Genomic DNA, 17,740 nt, shown 5'->3' with positions numbered 1-17,740 from the left:
CTCTCTGTCTGTCTGTCTCTCTCTCTGTCTGTCTGTCTGTCTCTCTCCCTCTCGGTCTGTCTGTCTGTCTCTCTCTCTGTCTGTCTGTCTCTCTCTGTCTCTCTCTCTCTCGGTCTGTCTGTCTGTCTCTCTCTCTGTCTGTCTGTCTGTCTCTCTCTCTCTCGGTCTGTCTGTCTGTCTCTCTCCCTCTCGGTCTGTCTGTCTGTCTCTCTCTCTGTCTGTCTGTCTCTCTCTGTCTCTCTCTCTCTCGGTCTGTCTGTCTGTCTCTCTCTCTGTCTGTCTGTCTCTCTCTCTGTCTCTCTCATAAGGTGCCATTTGGGACACAAGTATTTTTTTTTGTCTAGATGTTTTGCACTCTGACCTCCTTATAGAAACATAGACATTTACATTGTCAATGTAAAAATCAACGCTGTGTTTCCCTGATGTGAAAACATAAGTCCATCTGAATGACAACATGCAGACAGGGTGGGCTCTGGTCTAAAGTAGTGCACTATATAGGGAGTAGGGTGTCATGGGGCTCTGGTCTAAAGTAGTGCACTATATAGGGAGTAGGGTGCCATGGGGCTCTGGTCTAAAGTAGTGCACTATATAGGGAATAGGGTGCCATGGGGCTCTGGTCTAAAGTAGTGCACTATATAGGGAATAGGGTGTCATGGGGCTCTGGTCTAAAGTAGTGCACTATATAGGGAATAGGGTGCCATGGGGCTCTGGTCTAAAGTAGTGCACTATATAGGGAGTAGGGTGCCATGGGGCTCTGGTCTAAAGTAGTGCACTATATAGGGAATAGGGTGTCATTTGGTATACAGATGGTCTGTTTGTATTTCAGTTGGTGTGTCAGTCTTTACTAGCCAGGATGCCAGATATGTTTGTTGTGACTGTCTGTGCAGAAGCTGGAGACGGGCTGGTGTAACCTGGCAACCCGGCTGGATCATTTCCAACAGGGATGACTAATCGTCTCTACAAAAAGGTCTGCTGTGTCGCCTGGCAACCCGACGATTTCTAGAATGGAAATCCATACTAGACCGTCTGGTTGGTCCAACCCGTTGGTTTCTGGGACCAGAGCCGGAACACCTGGGGCTGTAGCTTCATTTTGATGCTCTGATTGGTTACAGATGATCCAATCGCTGATGACGACTTTGTTTTGAAACTCTGATTGGTTAGAGATGATCCAATCGCTGATGACGACTTCGTTTTGATCCTCTGATTGGTTAGAGATGATCCAATCGCTGATGACAACTTCATTTTGATACTCTGATTGGTTAGAGATGATCCAATCGCTGATGACGACTTTGTTTTGATACTCTGATTGGTTAGAGATGATCCAATCGCTGATGACGACTTCGTTTTGATCCTCTGATTGGTTAGAGATGATCCAATCGCTGATGACAACTTCATTTTGATACTCTGATTGGTTACAGATGATCCAATCGCTGATGACGACTTTGTTTTGGTACAACAGCCCTCAGTTTGACATCACCACAAACCTGGTTCAGCGATGTCAGTCTCAGACTGAAGTAAGTAGCGAACGTAAAACAGAAGGAGGGATTCAGTTTGTGTCGTCAGGTCCACCTGCTGTTAGTGTCGGCTTTAGTTCCAACCAAACGCTACCAGAACCGGACTCAACTGATCGCTCTGAGATAAATAAATAATGATTGATAAGAGGTTCTGTAATAAAGACGTTGATTTAGATGAATGAGTTGTTACTGTTGAGTCGGAGCAGAAACCTGCAGCTGTAGGGTCAGATTGGACCCCCTGGTTTGACTCCAAACAGCTATAGGGTCAGATTGGACCCCCTGGTTTGACTCCAAACAGCTGTAGGGTCAGATTGGACCCCCTGGTTTGACTCCAAACAGCTGTAGGGTCAGATTGGACCCCCTGGTTTGACTCCAAACAGCTGTAGGGTCAGATTGGACCCCCTGGTTTGACTCCAAACCCTCAGATGATAATGTGGAATCAACAAATCAACTTGTTTTTTCTAGATATTTTTCTGACATGATTTAAAATCTGTTTTTCTTCAATCCTCTGTTTGTTTTGACACTTTGTCTTCGGTCACTGGATGATTTAGTCTGCATCTGAAACGGCCCCCTATTCCCTATGTAGGGCTCTGATCAGAAGTAGTGCACTATGTAGGGAATAGGGTGTTCTAGAGCTCTGGCACCCTATTCCCTATGTAGGGCTCTGATCAGAAGTAGTGCACTATGTAGGGAATAGGGTGTTCTAGAGCTCTGGCACCCTATTCCCTATGTAGGGCTCTGATCAGAAGTAGTGCACTATGTAGGGAATAGGGTGCCAGTTGGAACGTAGGTTTACTGTCTGTTGCTTTTTTTAGTTTTGTGTGTTTTGTACAGTTCTAGATGTTCAGTAAAGATGATCCTGTTTTATAACTATTTGAAAACCCCCTGTTGTGTGAACGAATAAAGTGCTGTATTAATATCTGAGTCATGTTGTCTGTTAAAGAGAACACGGACCGCTGTGAGTCGCAGGACAACTGTGATGAGCAGCGGGTGTCCCGTCCTGTCGCCTCTGACCGCTGTGAGTCGCAGGACAACTGTGATGAGCAGCGGGTGTCCGTCCTGTCGCCTCTGACCGCTGTGAGTCGCAGGACAACTGTGATGAGCAGCGGGTGTCCGTCCTGTCGCCTCTGACCGCTGTGAGTCGCAGGACAACTGTGATGAGCAGCGGGTGTCCGTCCTGTCGCCTCTGACCGCTGTGAGTCGCAGGACAACTGTGATGAGCAGCGGGTGTCCGTCCTGTCGCCTCTGACCGCTGTGAGTCGCAGGACAACTGTGATGAGCCCTGTCGCCTCTGACCAACGAATATTGGCCCCCCCTGTTTTTGTATAAATTGTCTTGACAATTCTACATGTTGGACACAGCAGGTGATTTACTGCATTGACTCTCGTTCTCTCTCCCTCCACTTTCTCTTGGTTACACATGTTAGTGAATCTCTGACTCTCGTTCTCTCTCCCTCTACTTTCTCTTGGTTACATATGTTAGTGAATCTCTGACTCTCGTTCTCTCTCCCTCTACTTTCTCTTGGTTACACATGTTAGTGAATCTCTGACTCTCGTTCTCCCTCCACTTTCTCTTGGTTACACATGTTAGTGAATCTCTGACTCTCGTTCTCTCTCCCTCTACTTTCTCTTGGTTACACATGTTAGTGAATCTCTGACTCTCGTTCTCCCTCCACTTTCTCTTGGTTACACATGTTAGTGAATCTCTGACTCTCGTTCTCTCTCCCTCTACTTTCTCTTGGTTACACATGTTAGTGAATCTCTGACTCTCGTTCTCTCTCCCTCCACTTTCTCTTGGTTACACATGTTAGTGAATCTCTGACTCTCGTTCTCTCTCCCTCCACTTTCTCTTGGTTACATATGTTAGTGAATCTCTGACTCTCGTTCTCTCTCCCTCTACTTTCTCTTGGTTACACATGTTAGTGAATCTCTGACTCTCGTTCTCTCTCCCTCCACTTTCTCTTGGTTACACATGTTAGTGAATCTCTGACTCTCGTTCTCTCTCCCTCCACTTTCTCTTGGTTACATATGTTAGTGAATCTCTGACTCTCGTTCTCCCTCTACTTTCTCTTGGTTACACATGTTAGTGAATCTCTGACTCTCGTTCTCTCTCCCTCTACTTTCTCTTGGTTACTCATGTTAGTGAATCTCTGACTCTCGTTCTCTCTCCCTCCACTTTCTCTTGGTTACACATGTTAGTGAATCTCTGACTCTCGTTCTCCCTCTACTTTCTATTGGTTACACATGTTAGTGAATCTCTGACTCTCGTTCTCTCTCCCTCTACTTTCTCTTGGTTACTCATGTTAGTGAATCTCTGACTCTCGTTCTCTCTCCCTCCACTTTCTCTTGGTTACACATGTTAGTGAATCTCTGACTCTCGTTCTCCCTCTACTTTCTATTGGTTACACATGTTAGTGAATCTCTGACTCTCGTTCTCCCTCTACTTTCTATTGGTTACACATGTTAGTGAATCTCTGACTCTCGTTCTCTCTCCCTCTACTTTCTCTTGGTTACTCATGTTAGTGAATCTCTGACTCTCGTTCTCTCTCCCTCCACTTTCTCTTGGTTACACATGTTAGTGAATCTCTGACTCTCGTTCTCCCTCTACTTTCTCTTGGTTACACATGTTAGTGAATCTCTGACTCTCGTTCTCTCTCCCTCTACTTTCTCTTGGTTACTCATGTTAGTGAATCTCTGACTCTCGTTCTCCCTCTACTTTCTCTTGGTTACACATGTTAGTGAATCTCTGACTCTCGTTCTCCCTCTACTTTCTCTTGGTTACACATGTTAGTGAATCTCTGACTCTCATTCTCCCTCCACTTTCTCTTGGTTACGCCATTACTCCATGTGGTTAAGACACCAAGGCAAAACAGATGACAAAAGTATTTTATACTGCACTATGAATCAAGGGGCTGGCAGAATGGCTAGTGCTGATATTAATGGTGACGTAGTGCTGATATTAATGGTGACGTAGTGCTGATATTAATGGTGACGTAGTGCTGATATTAATGGTGACGTAGTGCTGATATTAATGGTGACATAGTGCTGATATTAATGGTGACATAGTGCTGATATTAATGGTGACGTAGTGCTGATATTAATGGTGACATAGTGCTGATATTAATGGTGACATAGTGCTGATATTAATGGTGACGTAGTGCTGATATTAATGGTGACATAGTGCTGATATTAATGGTGACGTAGTGCTGATATTAATAGTTACATAGTGCTGATATTAATGGTGACGTAGTGCTGATATTAATGGTGCCGTAGTGCTGATATTAATGGTGCCGTAGTGCTGATATTAATGGTGCCGTAGTGCTGATATTAATGGTGACATAGTGCTGATATTAATAGTTACATAGTGCTGATATTAATGGTGACATAGTGCTGATATTAATGGTGACGTAGTGCTGATATTAATGGTGACGTAGTGCTGATGTTAATGGTGACGTAGTGCTGATATTAATGGTGACGTAGTGCTGATATTAATGGTGACATAGTGCTGATATTAATGGTGACGTAGTGCTGATATTAATGGTGACGTAGTGCTGATATTAATGGTGACATAGTGCTGATATTAATGGTGACGTAGTGCTGATATTAATGGTGACGTAGTGCTGATATTAATGGTGACGTAGTGCTGATATTAATGGTGACGTAGTGCTGATATTAATGGTGACATAGTGCTGATATTAATGGTGACGTAGTACTGATATTAATGGTGACGTAGTGCTGATATTAATGGTGACATAGTGCTGATATTAATGGTGACATAGTGCTGATATTAATGGTGACGTAGTACTGATATTAATGGTGACGTAGTGCTGATATTAATGGTGACATAGTGCTGATATTAATGGTGACATAGTGCTGATATTAATGGTGACGTAGTGCTGATATTAATGGTGACATAGTGCTGATATTAATGGTGACATAGTGCTGATATTAATGGTGACATAGTGCTGATATTAATGGTGACGTAGTACTGATATTAATGGTGCCGTAGTGCTGATATTAATGGTGCCGTAGTGCTGATATTAATGGTGACGTAGTGCTGATATTAATGGTGCCGTAGTGCTGATATTAATGGTGACATAGTGCTGATATTAATAGTTACATAGTGCTGATATTAATGGTGACATAGTGCTGATATTAATGGTGACGTAGTGCTGATATTAATGGTGACGTAGTGCTGATATTAATGGTGACGTAGTGCTGATATTAATGGTGACGTAGTGCTGATATTAATGGTGACGTAGTGCTGATATTAATGGTGACGTAGTGCTGATATTAATGGTGACGTAGTGCTGATATTAATGGTGACGTAGTGCTGATATTAATGGTGACGTAGTGCTGATATTAATGGTGACGTAGTGCTGATATTAATGGTGACGTAGTGCTGATATTAATGGTGACATAGTGCTGATATTAATGGTGACATAGTGCTGATATTAATGGTGACATAGTGCTGATATTAATGGTGACGTAGTGCTGATATTAATGGTGACGTAGTGCTGATGTTAATGGTGACATAGTGCTGATATTAATGGTGCCGTAGTGCTGATATTAATGGTGCCGTAGTGCTGATATTAATGGTGACATAGTGCTGATATTAATGGTGACATAGTGCTGATATTAATGGTGACGTAGTGCTGATATTAATAGTGACATAGTGCTGATATTAATGGTGACATAGTGCTGATATTAATGGTGACATAGTGCTGATATTAATGGTGACGTAGTGCTGATATTAATGGTGAGGTAGTGCTGATATTAATGGTGACATAGTGCTGATATTAATGGTGACATAGTGCTGATATTAATGGTGACTTGTGCAACCCCACCCCCCCCTCCATATTCTATTTAAATCAATCAAAATAAGACAACTAGACTTAACTTTTAAGTAGTACTTACTAAAGAATGTCTAAATCAAAGTGATTTAAATAGATTTTTAGCACACTTGTGTGAACCCCTATGCCCTTCTACATCTCTAATGCCGAGTTCAGAGCTGTCATCCAGGCAGAAGGAAGAATCTCAAATATAAAATATATTTCCATTTGTTTAATAACACTTTCTGTTGGTTACGACATGATTCCATATGTGTTATTTCATAGTTTTGATGTCTTTACTATTATTCTACAGAAAACAGAATACTAGTAACATTAAATAAAAACCCTTGAATGAGTAGGTGTGTCAGAACTTTAGACTGGTGCTGTATGTACACACACACACACACACACACACACACACACACACACACACACACACACACACACACACACATATATATATATATATATATATATATATATATATATATATATATATATATATATCTGTGTATATACACACATACGCTACAAATGGCAGAGAACCAGGAATGTGTTTTCAGAAAAGCCCTGATTCAACAAGACCTGAGACATGTAATTACAACCACCGCTTCTACACACACACACACGTTTTGGGTATTTCTCATACTTCTGTTCAGAAGCGTTGCCGCGTGTGTGTGTGTGTGTGTGATCTATGCCATGCCCTAGGGTAAGGTTTTTCTCCAGACTCAGCGTTTCTTCAGTCTTTCATGTCTCCCTCCTCTGTTAACTCCTCCGCTCTCTCTCTCTTTATCTGTGAGCTCAGATAAGGGTAGGAGAAGGGACACATACACTCTCTTCTCCCTCTTCCCACCGTCTCTCCTCTCCCTCTCCCCCCGCCTCTCTATTCTCCCTCTCCCCCCGTCTGTCTCTCCTCTCCCTATCCCCCCATTTGTCTCTCCCTATCCCCCCATCTGTCTCTCCCTATACCCCATCTGTCTCTCCTCTCCCTATCCCCCATCCGTCTCTCCTCTCCCTCTCCCCCCATCCGTCTCTCCTCTCCCTCTCCCCCATCCGTCTCTCCTCTCCCTATTCCCCCATCTGTCTCTCCTCTCCCTAGCCCTCCATCCGTCTCTCCTCTCCCTAGCCCCCCATCCGTCTCTCCTCTCCCTCTCCCCCCATCCGTCTCTCCTCTCCCTCTCCCCCCATCCGTCTCTCCTCTCCCTATCCCCCCGTCTCTCCTCTCCCCCTTCCGTCTCTCCTCTCCCTATCTCTCCCGTCTCTCCTCTCCCTTTCCCCCTGTCTCTCCTCTCCCTTTCCCCCTGTCTCTCCTCTCCCTCCACTAGGTGGCAGTTCTACCTAAAAGTAAGATGACCAGAACTCCGTCTGGATGACTTGATGGATGATACAAACATAGGATAACTTCCATACAGTTGGTGTCATCTTGAGTAAATTCTATTATATTCACTTGATGGATGGTACAGGCATAGAAATATGTAGAATATATAGGATCAATGCCATACAGTTGGTGTCATTATCTAGTGTATATTCTATTCTATTCACTTGGATGGTACAGGCATAGAAATATGTAGAATAGATAGGATCAATGCTATGCAGTTGGTGTCCTTATCTAGAGTATATTCACTCCTATCCACTTGCTGTATAGTAGGCCTACAGACATACAATAGGTAGACTGGAAATAATGTCCCCTGTCTTCTCTACTCTATTCCCTTTCAAGCCTGGTATCAAAGTGTACATTATCTACTGTCACAGACCCCAGGTCGACGCACATATAACATCTCCACACTGCTTCTATACCTGACACGAGATTCATCCCAAAATACCTGATACCTGATGCACGAGATTCATCCCAAAATACCTGATACCTGACACGAGATTCATCCCAAAATCACAATCCTAACAATGGCTAATCCCCCCCCCCCCGAGTTCCCTTCCTTTTTGCCAATAGTTTACATACACAAAGTTCTGTGTCCAGTTAGACACAACTTATTCTGTCAAACAAGGGATAGTACTAGTAGCCCCCTAGAGAGAACAAGCCTGCTTTACTTAATGTCTCCTCACAACAAACAACCCAACCTGGTCTCAGAGCATTTCATATGATTCTTTACGTAAAAACGAGACACTCCATTTAGTATGATAGGTTATGTTTGGTGTGGTTACATAAGACAGATGGTTACTCAAGACAAAAAAATGAAAGGAGGGTTGTTGGTTGGGGTGAACGCGAACGCGAACGTCTCGCAACTCAAAGGTTGCGAGTTCGAATCTCATCATGGACAACTTTAACATTTTTAGCAAATGAGCTACTTTTCAACTACTTGGCATGTTAGCTAACCCTTCCACTAAACCTAACCTTGACCCTTTTAACTAACCCTTCACCTAACCCTAACCTTAAACCCTAGCCTAGCTAACGTTAGCGAGCAAATTAGCTCATTTTCAACTACTTGGCATCTTAGCTAACCCTTTACCTAACCCTAACCTTAAACCCTAGCCTAGCTAACGTTAGCGAGCTAGCTAACCCTTCACCTAACCCTAACCTTAAACCCTAGCCTAGCTAACGTTAGCGAGCTAGCTAACCCTTCACCTAACCCTAACCATAAACCCTAGCCTAGCTAACGTTAGCGAGCTAGCTAACCCTTCACCTAACCCTAACCATAAACCCTAGCCTAGCCATCTACCTACAATTCGGAACCTATCATACGTTTTTTTGCAGCTTCGTTACCTAAGTTTTGCTATTCGTAACATATTGTACATTTAGCAAATGTGTAACATAATAGAAATTGCAATTCGTAAACTAGCAGACGTGTTTCGCAATTTTCGTAACATATTGTACGTTTTTCAAATTCGTAACATATAATGCAAATTATAATTAGTTAAAATATCATACTAAATGGGTGATGGACATCCACAAAATAATACATATCATACAAAACATATCATATACAAAGAGAGTATCTCGGGTTTTGCGTAAAGAACAACAGGAAATGCTCTGAGACCAGGTTGAACAAAGACCCCACAGGCTTTTCTTTAACCGGGGAAAGACAGCTACAGAAGACATCAGTAACGAAGTAACGGATGTTAAAAAAGACTGGTGTCATTTCGTGTGTACCGATCTTATTGGTGTATACGTTTATTTCCTGCTCAGAGAAAGTGAGAGCGAGAGATCGACACGCAGGAGAAATAGTTTGATTTCTGCGCAAGAAAAGTTTTACAGAACAAGTGTCCTTTGCTAAAAAGGTAAGAGTAATCATTTATCATCTAATGCAACAGTATAATGTTGTTTTGCTTGTAGGTTTGAGGAGTTTCCGTGGTAAATTGTCGGGTGATTGACGCAGTTGCAGAGAGATTTGGTCATTTGATGCGCGTTGATTGTCTAAAGATGATTTTGCGCGCATTGATAAAGTTGAGGGAAAGCACCTGACATCAGAAAGCCTGCCGTAGGCCTATCTGTAAAAAGTTGTTGTACTTTTGAAAGACATCAGATACAGAAAACCTTTCCCATTCGGGAAGGAGCTAGGCCTACAGTTGTCTTGTGTGTTGTCTCTACACAGTGGCCCCTTTTTAAATGTTGCTCTAAATGACAACAAACGCTCTCCCCTACGTATTAAGTGTAGGCTTACACTCGTTTCTCTATCGAGGTCCGGTTTAGGTCGTGATTTAGTTGGAGGAACAAGTAGAGCCTGAACCAGAGACCATGTCAGCAGACCCTGCCTTGCTGTAATGATCAACGACGAGTCGTTCGCGAACGAACGGAAAGTGTTTCTGCAAATACATTACAAAATTATTCTCTGAAGAGGGTGAATCCCCCTGTGCAGGAACATATAACAGTGTGGAGAGTTAATCAATCTGGTCCACGCTGATATTTTCAGTACAGGCCATCTGATAATTTGGCCAGCTAAAAATGTATTTCAACGCGCATTTCCCCATCTGACATAATGGTAACCTGCCTTTTTAGGCTTTACATTGGAGATAGATTTTCATTTTTTTTCATGGTTCTAGATCGATTATTAAGCCTTTTGAACGAAGAGACGTTTGGGAGCCATCCATACACGTTTAACCAGCACCCTAGATGGGTCCCATCCCTACGTAGGTGTTTAACCAGCACCCTAGATGGGTCCCATCCCTACGTAGGTGTTTAACCAGCACCATATATGGGTCCCATCCCTACGTAGGTGTTTAACCAGCACCCTAGACGGGTCCCATCCCTACGTAGGTGTTTAACCAGCACCCTAGATGGGTCCCATCCCTACGTAGGTGTTTAACCAGCACCCTAGATGGGTCCCATCCCTATGTAGGTGTTTAACCAGCACCCTAGACGGGTCCCATCCCTACGTAGGTGTTTAACCAGCACCCTAGACGGGTCCCATCCCTACGTAGGTGTTTAACCAGCACCCTAGATGGGTCCCATCCCTACGTAGTTGTTTAACCAGCACCCTAGATGGGTCCCATCCCTACGTAGGTGTTTAACCAGCACCCTAGATGGGTCCCATCCCTACGTAGGTGTTTAACCAGCACCCTAGATGGGTCCCATCCCTACGTAGGTGTTTAACCAGCACCCTAGATGGGTCCCATCCCTACGTAGGTGTTTAACCAGCACCCTAGATGGGTCCCATCCCTACGTAGGTGTTTAAACAGCACCCTAGATGGGTCCCATCCCTACGTAGGTGTTTAACCAGCACCCTAGATGGGTCCCATCCCTACGTAGTTGTTTAACCAGCACCCTAGATGGGTCCCATCCCTACGTAGTTGTTTAACCAGCACCCTAGATGGGTCCCATCCCTACGTAGTTGTTTAACCAGCACCCTAGATGGGTCCCATCCCTACGTAGGTGTTTAACCAGCACCCTAGATGGGTCCCATCCCTACGTAGTTGTTTAACCAGCACCCTAGATGGGTCCCATCCCTACGTAGGTGTTTAACCAGCACCCTAGATGGGTCCCATCCCTACGTAGTTGTTTAACCAGCACCCTAGATGGGTCCCATCCCTACGTAGGTGTTTAGCCAGCACCCTAGATGGTTCCCATCCCTACACGTTTAACCAGCACTCTAGATGGGTCCCATCTCTACACGTTTAACCAGCACCCTAGATGGGTCCCATCTCTACACGTTTAACCAGCACCCTAGATGGGTCCCATCTCTACACGTTTAACCAGCACCCTAGATGGGTCCCATCTCTACACGTTTAACCAGCACCCTAGATGGGTCCCATCCCTACACGTTTAACCAGCACCCTAGATGGGTCCCATCTCTACACGTTTAACCAGCACCCTAGATGGGTCCCATCCCTATGTAGGTGTTTAACCAGCACCCTAGTAGGCCTAGAGGGCATTACATGTGCTTAGCCTCACTGACACTCAGCACTCTGCCTGCATCCTAAGGAAATAGGGTGCCAAAGTAGTGCACTATATAGGGAATAGAGTGACATAGTAGTGCACTATATAGGGAATAGGGTGCCATAGTAGTGCACTATATAGGGAATAGGGTGCCATAGTAGTGCACTATAAAGGGAATAGGGTGCCATAGTAGTGCACTATATAGGGAATAGGGTGCCATTTGGAGTGCAGATCTCGCCAACCCTTCTACCCTGGACCTGATATTTCTGACCAGCGTTCAACATCAATAATGTCAGATGATTCAGATGAATAATAAAGAGTCCCTATGAATCAATATTTAATGATGGTGAATCTGCTCTTTAAAGTCAATCTGTTGAATCTATCTGTGTGTACACTCGGGCGGTGGTCAGAGGCCTGTATAGAGGCCTACTTTGGCACCCTATTCCCTATATAGTGCACTACTTTGGCACCCTATTTCCTTTATAGTGCACTACCTTGGCACCCTATTCCCTATATAGTGCACTACTTTGGCACCCTATTCCCAATATAGTGCACTACTTCTAGCCTGGTTCCATAGGATCCTGCGTCTGGTCAAAAGTAGTGCACTATCTTGAGGAATAGCAGGGTCCCATTTTGGGACGTAGTTCATCGCTGGAAGTGGGGAGTAGCTCCTAGATACACTGATCTAAGGTCAGTTTTGTGTTCTGTCCTCTAATGGTTCAGGTTAGTGTTGGGGGACGGGAATGCTGATCCTAGATCTGTAGTTCAGGTTAGTGTTGGGGGGAGGGGATGCTGATCCTAGATCTGTAGTTGAGGTTAGTATTGGGGGGAGGGGATGCTGATCCTGGAGCTGTCGTTCAGCTGATCCTAGAGTAGTTGATAAATGATTATAAGGGACAATATTATATCTTACTGTGATAAGTATATATAATAACTCAGTTATTACAACCAGTAATAATGCATTAGTCTTTTCTGTTGGCAGTTGGTATGAAACTACAAGTTAATATTGTTGATCAACCCACTGTTGAGAAATGTTGGTCTGTCTTCCTCTTTTGAGTCAGCATGTGTTTGCGCGTGTGTGTGTGTGCCTGCGTGTGTGTGTGCCTGCGTGTGTGTGTGTGTTTGCCCGCTCGTGTGTGTGTGTGCCTGCGTGCGTGTGTGTTTGCCCTCTTGTGTGTGTGTTTGCCCACTTGCGTGTGTGTGTGTGTGTGTGTGTTTGAATCTGTGTGTGTGTGTGTGTGTGTGTGTGTGTGTGTGTGTTTGAATCTGTGTGTGTCTTCCTCTCCTCTGAAAATCTTTTTTTGGCATCTTCATTTCCTCCTGAACTGGAGCTAACAGAAGAACCAGTCAGACCAGCTTCTCACTCTCTCACCATCCTCACTGAACATGCCTGCAAACATGCCTACAAACAGGCCTACAAACAGGCCTACAAACAGGCCTACAAACAGGCCTACAAACAGGACTACAAACAGGCCTACAAACAGGCCTACAAACAGACCTACAAACAGACCTACAGTCCTGGAGAATTATTGTTCTCCATCCATTAGCTGTTTGTCTTAATATGACCCTCCTCACACCCCTCTAGACCATCCCTCTATACCAACCCTCTATACCATCCCTCTATACCACCCCTCTATACCATCCCTCTATACCATCCCTCTATACCACCCCTCTATACCATCCCTCTATACCACCCCTATATACCACCCCTATATACCCCCCCTATATACCACCCCTATATACCCCCCCTCTATACCACCCCTCTATACCCCCCCTCTATACCACCCCTCTATACCACCCCTCTATACCACCCCTATATACCACCCCTATATACCCCCCCTCTATACCACCCCTCTATACCACCCCTATATACCCCCCTTCTATACCACCCCTCTATACCACCCCTCTATACCTCTGGTACCCCCCTATACTCCTTAAACCAGTTTATTAACCCCTATCCGACCAGCCCCTTGAGTCTCATTAAACCAGTTTATTAACTCCTATCTGACCATCAGTACAGTGGCATGGTTACGGTTGGCAGTAAACCACATCATTAATCCCAGTTATCTATATAAACATTATAGAGATGCATCTCCTACATGACTCGGTGTATTACGGTGTAGACATCCCATTACTCACTGGGTGGACATTGGTATCCTAGCAACAGGATATAAAAAAATCTGCTTTCTTTGTCAGGAAAACTGAACAAAGATTCTGGTGAGGATAAACTGATCCTAGATCTGTGCCTGCTAGAGGAAACTTCTACCCAAATCAAAGATTCTGGTGAGGATAAACTGATCCTAGATCTGTGCCTGCTAGAGGAAACCTCTACCCAAATCAATGATTCTGGTGAGGATAAACTGATCCTAGATCTGTGCCTGCTAGAGGAAACCTCTACCCAAATCAATGATTCTGGTGAGGATAAACTGATCCTAGATCTGTGCCTGCTAGAGGAAACTTCTACCCAAATCAAAGATTCTGGTGAGGATAAACTGATCCTAGATCTGTGCCTGCTAGAGGAAACTTCTACCCAAATCAAAGATTCTGGTGAGGATAAACTGATCCTAGATCTGTGCCTGCTAGAGGAAACCTCTACCCAAATCAATGATTCTGGTGAGGATAAACTGATCCTAGATCTGTGCCTGCTAGAGGAAACCTCTACCCAAATCAATGATTCTGGTGAGGATAAACTGATCCTAGATCTGTGCCTGCTAGAGGAAACTTCTACCCAAATCAAAGATTCTGGTGAGGATAAACTGATCCTAGATCTGTGCCTGCTAGAGGAAACTTCTACCCAAATCAATGTTTGATTGTTTGCGTACACAGATCTGCAGATGTTATCGCAGGTTCAGCTAAATGCTTGTGTTTGCTAGCTCCAACAAGTGTAGTAATATCTAGCTATACAAAACATTACACACATAACCCAGGAAATGAAGAAATATCAGAACGAGAAACGTCAGTATCAAAAATAAATATATATAAATATATTTATAATCCGGGTCGTTTTTGGTCCTGGCTACTGATTGGCTGAAACCCCGTGGTATATCAGACAATATAACATGGGTATGAAACTAAAGGACTTGTTTACTGGTGTAATTACATTGGTAACCTGTTAATAATGAGAAATAAGGCTCATCGGGGTTTTGTGGTATATGAGCAATATACCACACGGCTAAGGGCTGGTATCCAGGCTGTAGTCTCTCTGCACACGGCTATGGGCTGGTATCCAGGCTGTAGTCTCTGAGAACAGACATATACCACACGGCTAAGGGCTGGTATCCAGGCTGTAGTCTCTCTGATGCGTTGTGTCTGAGAACAGACATATACCACACGGCTAAGGGCTGGTATCCAGGCTGTAGTCTCTCTGATGCGTTGTGTCTGAGAACAGACATATACCACACCTCCTCTGGCCTACGTTGCTTAAATATGCATCGATTGTACAAAACATCAGGAACACCTGCTCGTTACATGACAGACTGACCAGGTGAATCCAGGACAGACTGACCAGGTGAATCCAAGACACAGACTCACCAGGTGTTATACATGACATAGACTGACCAGGTGTTATACATGACATAGACTGACCAGGTGTTATACATGACATAGACTGACCAGGTGTTAAACATGACATAGACTGGCCAGGTGTTATACATGACATAGACTGACCAGGTGTTATACATGACATAGACTGACCAGGTGTTATACATGACATAGACTGACCAGGTGTTATACATGACATAGACTGACCAGGTGTTATCCATGACATAGACTGACCAGGTGTTATACATGACATAGACTGACCAGGTGTTATACATGACACAGACTGACCAGGTGTTATACATGACACAGACTGACCAGGTGTTATACATGACACAGACTGACCAGGTGTTATACATGACACAGACTGACCAGGTGTTATAAATGACATAGACCGACCAGGTGTTATACATGACATAGACTGACCGGGTGTTATACATGACATAGACTGACCAGGTGTTATACATGACACAGACTGACTAGGTGTTATACATGACATAGACTGACCAGGTGAATCCAGGTGAAAGCTGTGATCCCTTATTGATGTCACTTTGTTAAATCCACTTCAATCAGAGTCGATGAAGGGGAGGAGACCTGGTTAAAGATGAAGGGGAGGAGACCAGGTTAAAGATGAAGGGGAGGAGACCTGGTTAAAGATGAAGGGGAGGAGACCTGGTTAAATATGAAGGGGAGGAGACCAGGTTACAGATGAAGGGGAGGAGACCTGGTTAAATATGAAGGGGAGGAGACCAGGTTAAAGATGAAGGGGAGGAGACCTGGTTAAATATGAAGGGGAGGAGACAGGTAAAGATGAAGGGGAGGAGACCTGGTTAAATATGAAGGGGAGGAGACAGGTAAAGATGAAGGGGAGGAGACCAGGTTAAATATGAAGGGGAGGAGACCAGGTTAAAGATGAAGGGGAGGAGACCTGGTTAAATATGAAGGGGAGGAGACCTGGTTAAATATGAAGGGGAGGAGACCTGGTTAAATATGAAGGGGAGGAGACAGGTAAAGATGAAGGGGAGGAGACAGGTAAAGATGAAGGGGAGGAGACCAGGTTAAATATGAAGGGCAGGAGACAGGTAAAGATGAAGGGGAGGAGACCAGGTTAAAGATGAAGGGGAGGAGACCTGGTTAAAGATGAAGGGGAGGAGACAGGTTAAAGATGAAGGGGAGGAGACAGGGTTAAAGATGAAGGGGAGGAGACCTGGTTAAATATGAAGGGGAGGAGACCTGGTTAAAGATGAAGGGGAGGAGACCTGGTTAAAGATGAAGGGGAGGAGACCAGGTTAAAGATGAAGGGGAGGAGACGGGGTTAAAGAAGGATTTTTAAGCCTTGAGACAACTGAGACATGGATTGTGTGTGTGTGTTGCCATTCAGAGGGTGAATGGGCAAGACAACATATTAGTGGCTTTGAACGGGGTATTGTATAAGTAGGTGCCAAGTGCACCAGTTTGTGTCAAGAACTGAAACTCTGCTGGGTTTTCCCACGCACAACAGTTTCCTGTGTTTATCAAGAATAGTCAAACACCCGAAAGGACATCCAGCCAACTGGACTCCACTGTGGGAACCATTGGAGTCAACATGGGCCAGGATCCCTGTGGAACGCAGTGAGGCAGTTCTGAAGGCAACTCAATATTAGTTCTTGTTCATGTTTGTACACTCAGTGTATAGATGGTGTGTGTATAGATGGTGTGTGTATAGATGGTGTGTGTATGGATGGTGTGTATAGATGGTGTGTATAGATGGTGTGTGTGTATAGATGGTGTGTATAGATGGTGTGAATAGATGGTGTGTATAGATGGTGTGTATAGATGGTGTGTATGGATGGTGTGTATAGATGGTGTGTGTATAGATGGTGTGTATAGATGGTGTGTATGGATGGTGTGTATGGATGGTGTGTGTAGATGGTGTGTATGGTGTGTGTATAGATGATGTGTATAGATGGTGTGTGTAGATGGTGTGTATAGATGGTGTGTGTAGATGGTGTGTATGGTGTGTGTATAGATGGTGTGTGTAGATGGTGTGTATGGATGGTGTGTATAGATGGTGTGAATAGATGGTGTGTATAGATGGTGTGTATGGATGGTGTGAATAGATGGTGTGTATGGATGGTGTGTATAGATGGTGTGTATAGACAGTAGTTATATAGGATGGTGTGTACAGATGGTGTGTACAGCAGTAGGTATATAGGATGGTGTGTATGGATGGTGTGTGTATAGATGGTGTGTATAGATGGTGTGTATGGATGGTGTGTGTAGATGGTGTGTGTAGATGGTGTGTGTAGATGGTGTGTGTAGATGGTGTGTATAGACAGTAGTTATATAGGATGGTGTGTATAGACAGTAGTTATATAGGATGGTGTGTATAGACAGTAGTTATATAGGATGGTGTGTATAGACAGTAGTTATATAGGATGGTGTGTACAGATGGTGTGTACAGCAGTAGGTATATAGGATGGTGTGTATGGATGGTGTGTGTATAGATGGTGTGTATAGATGGTGTGTATGGATGGTGTGTGTAGATGG

At 44.1% G+C, this 17,740-nt stretch overlaps 2 protein-coding genes across 2 annotated transcripts in view; one reads left to right on the top strand and one right to left on the bottom strand.

Moving 5' to 3' along the window:
* The window catches only part of LOC139421752 (NLR family CARD domain-containing protein 3-like), a 1,082,035-nt gene that overhangs the window by 602,019 nt on the left and 462,276 nt on the right, over nt 1–17,740 (bottom strand). The window lies entirely within an intron of this gene.
* The window catches only part of LOC139421713 (rho GDP-dissociation inhibitor 2-like), a 57,711-nt gene continuing 49,295 nt past the window's right edge, over nt 9,325–17,740 (top strand). Inside the window, exon 1 of the mRNA XM_071172827.1 lies at nt 9,325–9,579. The gene's annotated coding sequence lies outside the window, so the exon portion shown is untranslated. The remainder of the gene's footprint in view (nt 9,580–17,740) is intronic.

Source organism: Oncorhynchus clarkii, chromosome 12, assembly GCF_045791955.1.
Source record: "Oncorhynchus clarkii lewisi isolate Uvic-CL-2024 chromosome 12, UVic_Ocla_1.0, whole genome shotgun sequence".
Classification (NCBI taxonomy): Eukaryota; Metazoa; Chordata; class Actinopteri; order Salmoniformes; family Salmonidae; genus Oncorhynchus; species Oncorhynchus clarkii.
This window is presented reverse-complemented; position numbering and strand designations above follow the sequence as displayed.